Here is a 4,135-nt window from a genome sequence, read left to right on the forward strand (position 1 = left end):
GGGGTCCTACCACCCCAACTTCACAGTCTAACAAAAGGCAGGAAGCCTAAGCTCTTGCTGCAGCTTCCTCACTACCTTGGAACATAACCTTGAGGACAGAACCTTCCTTTGCTGGTGAACTCGCCTGCAAAATGCAGAGATGGGGGACTAGTGGTTTCGCTCAGCTCTCTGCAGTCTCAACACTGTAACAGTTGCACAATACAAATCGCCACTTGAAGTAACTTCAAAAGAACTAGACATTAGAACTAACCAAAAGGCAATTTCAGGCAGTTGAGTAGTTTGTGTGAACAGAAATGACTTAAGCTGAGTTCACTGCTGGAATCAGTTCCAATCCGTTAGAAACAGAAATGTGAATGAATTAGACTGAACAGACAGTTTCTCTAACATCAGTAAAGGAGAAGACTCACTCTGAAGAGAGAGGTACCCGACATCTTTAAACTCCTGTGTGATCCTCCTCCTGCTCCCACCCTCTGCCCTCGCCACACCTAAATCCATTAAGGAGGTTCCACAAGGAACTACTGGGGCCTAGGGGGGCTGTCAGCCAAAGGCGCTCATCTCTGTCCTGAGCAGGTGCCTCACAGGATGTTCGGCATCATGTCTCCTCAGCCGTTAATGGGGAAAGCTTTACATAACTGCTCCAATCCTTGCAATAGCTTACCTTCCTCTCTAGTTCCAGTTTCCCCACAACACTGGGAGCTTGGCCAAAGTTAGTGCTGGAAACACCTGAAATACTACGAAACTGTCGAGTATTTCCAAACAAAGGGGCTTAAAAGTGCATGGAAGAAATGGAATGGAGATAGTGGAATTATGCCACGAACTTCTTGAAGCTCCCTCACACAGTGCTTTACACTGTTACATGAGTCACAAAACAAGTGAGCGTGCCCTCAAGTCTGATCCCAGCCATGATAGTCGGAAGTGTACACGCAGACACCGATCAGAGAAGTGCCAATCTAACTAAGTGACACTCATCATCTGTCCTGTTGCCAAAACAAAAGGAACACTTACTGGCCCAATTTGTTCTGCCCAAACCAAACAGAATGACCCAAACACTTAGAATCCAATGCTTCTGAAATGTCCATTAGACCTACCCTTTGAAATCCATTTTCAATAAAGCCAACACAACACAATGTCTTTGCCTGTCTAATGCTCTAGGACAAGAATGAAAGGCAGGAATACTAGCAGTACAGAAAACTTCCAGGCTGCCCTACAGAGACCTGCTGGGGTCAAGTTTCAAAAGCTCTTCATTGGCGAGGATTGCATTTCCAGGGTAGTGTTTGAGGGCACCTTAGGGCTTTCTCTCCTCCCACCCTTCCTGACAACTTTGAAAATCCCTGGAGCTTTCTACACATGGTTGTGAACATCTACAGACCTATGACTCAGGAGGAGCCAGGCTGCCCATGAGGGTACTCCCCTAATTTATGACCCTCTCTTAGGATCTTGGAATCTGTAAAGAAGGAGCCACTAAGTCCTTGACTTGACATGTTCCCAGCAACTAGAAAAGAGTGGAGAAAGTGAAATCAACAAGCATCCAGCTGCGTACAAATTCTCTTCACAAAGGCATTCCTTTGTGAAATATTTATGCAGAATTTATAACCCAGGAAGCCAGAATGACTTAATTCAACAGATTCAAACTTTGCCAAACTGCGTGGGTACAGCACTCCAAGGGGAATTACTCAGGTTTTGAAACTCATCTTCAAATAGGAAATGATCATTTTCCCCTGATGTTAATAATCTGAAAAATCACGTCCGAACCGATTCAAGAAAAAGCAAGGCTTAAATTAAACCAATGGAGTCCCAGTATGGCGCTGTGAGCTAATGCGTCAGACTGAAAAGTCGGTGTTTCAAGTTCACCAGCTGCTTCTCTCTGGGTCATAATCAAGGAGCTCTGGTAGCTCTGGTAGTGTCGTGGTTACGAATCGGGCTGTGAATCTCAAAGTCAGCAGTTTGAAACTACCAGCTGTTCCGCGGTAGTTCTGCTCCCGTTAAGATTTACAGCCTCGGAAACCATCTACAGGGTCGCTATGAGTAGGAACCGACTCCACGGCATATGACAACAACAATGGGTCATACATAATCAACCCGGCGGCACTTAACAACAACAACAAACTAAACCAAGGGGTGCCTGGTGGCATTATAGGATGAACACTGGACTGTGAGCCAACAAGGTCTGCAGTTTGAGCCCACCAGCTGCTCCAACGGAGAAAGATGAGGCTTTCTGCTTCCTCAAAGGTTTACAGTCTCGGAAACCCTATACAGGGTGGCTGAGTCGGAACCAACTCAACGGTACTTAACAACAAACGATTCGACTGAATTGTAATACGTAATTGTAGTACGGCCAGAATGCTTCTCAGAAGCGAGGTAGTTGAGACTTTGTTTCTCGTCTCTTGGACATATTATCAGGAGGAACCAGTTCCTGGAGAAGGACATCATGCATGGAAAGTGGAGGGTCAGAGAAAAAGAGGAAGTCCAGCGAAATGGGCTGATGAAGCGGCAGCAGCGAGGGGCTGAAACAACAATTGGGAGGATGGCGCAGGACCAGACAGTGTTTCGTTCGATGGCACCCAACAAAACAACAAATTAGACCAACCATAGAGTCATCGGTTCACTAGAACGCATGAACTATTCTCTGTTCTCAATAAGACCAGACACCTGCTTGTTTTTACAGGCTGAGTCTCAGACGAATACAGATCTCCTATTTCAAAAGACAGGAGTAAACACGTGAGAGAAATCTTCACGTTCAACAAATTTCACATGAGCGTGAAATTGGGCAAATGAGCTTTTCCGCCTTTCACGATCCTTTGTGAAAACCTGTCAGTCTTTATTTGCAAAGTTTTAAACAAGCTGTCAAGTCCACCACAACGACAGATAGGGACAGAAGCACTTCACGGCAAGCCTGTCACCAGGAAGGTGGAATTTGCTAATTCGGACCAGGTGAAAATAAGAATCGAAGCGCTGTTGCAGGCACAGCGATGAACAGAAGGAAAAGGCGGGCACTGTAACTAGGCTGAGTCAAAGCCCGTTGTGGGGAAGAAGGGGCATCTGAGGAAGTGCGCGACGCTGAAGGCAGTGGGCTCGGGAAGCGGTGATTGGCTGGGCCACAACGAAAGGGGCGCTCAGAAGGACAATTTCGGCAGCTATAAATAGCCCAGCCACCAGAGCTGAGCTCCACGATCGACAGGGAAACAAACCGGCACCCAACGGCTCGGTCTCAGGTTTCCGCGGGTCACAAAAGGATAACGGACATCCTCCCAACGGTGGACCTGGGGCTCGCGCGCCGCTTCCGCCGCGCCCCGGTCCCCACCCCGCGTGGCGGCCGGACATTGGCAGGCGCGGCCGCGAAATGCAAGCCCCGTTCCTCGCTCGCCCGTCCGCCCGCCTTTGTTCACCCAGCCTTGCACTCACCCCGCCGCCGCCGCCGCTCACCAGGAGCCACGAGCAAACGCCACCCGACGAGACAAAGGAAGCACAGGCGTTTCCAGTCAAAACAGACTTTTATTGGGGCGGCCGGCTGCCCGCCACACGACCCCGGGCCGCCCCCGGCCCGCCGCTCCGCCCCTCCCACTCTTCTCCGAGGCCCCGTTCCCACCGCGTCCAGGGTCGCGCGGACCGCTCACCGGCTCTGAAGGAAGCTGCTGCCGCGAGTAGGGCCGGCTTCCGAGCACGGCCGCAACCCGAGGCGACAGGTTTTGCGGCGGCTGCACAGCGGAGGGCGGGAGCCGCGCGTCTCCGGACGACGGACGGCGACGACGGCGGCGCGCGCTGACGTCACGCGCCACAGGCCAGCCAGCCAGCGCGCGAGAGGGCCGCCCCGCCCCCCCGTTCTTTCTGTCCCAATCCGGCCGGAACCAAGCCGGATGGGCGGGGCCTCGGCGGCCAACACGGCCGAAGATTGGCGGGGAGGGAGGAGCGAGGGGTCGAGCGAGCCAGTGGGAGCGAGGCGGGGCGGGCCGCGGCCAGCGCGGAAGTCTCGCGAGGCCGGGCCCGAGCGGAGTGTGGCGGCGGCGGCGGCGGCGAGATCTGGGCTCAGGGTGAGGAGTTGGTATTTGTGTGGAAGGAGGCGGAGGAGGAAGGGGGAAGCGGAGCGCCGGCCCGAGGGCGGGAGGAGGCGCGGCCAGGGCGGGCGGCCGAGGCGCGG

The sequence above is a fragment of the Chrysochloris asiatica genome, unplaced genomic scaffold (assembly GCF_000296735.1).
Source record: "Chrysochloris asiatica unplaced genomic scaffold, ChrAsi1.0 scaffold00025, whole genome shotgun sequence".
NCBI classification, from domain to species: Eukaryota; Metazoa; Chordata; class Mammalia; order Afrosoricida; family Chrysochloridae; genus Chrysochloris; species Chrysochloris asiatica.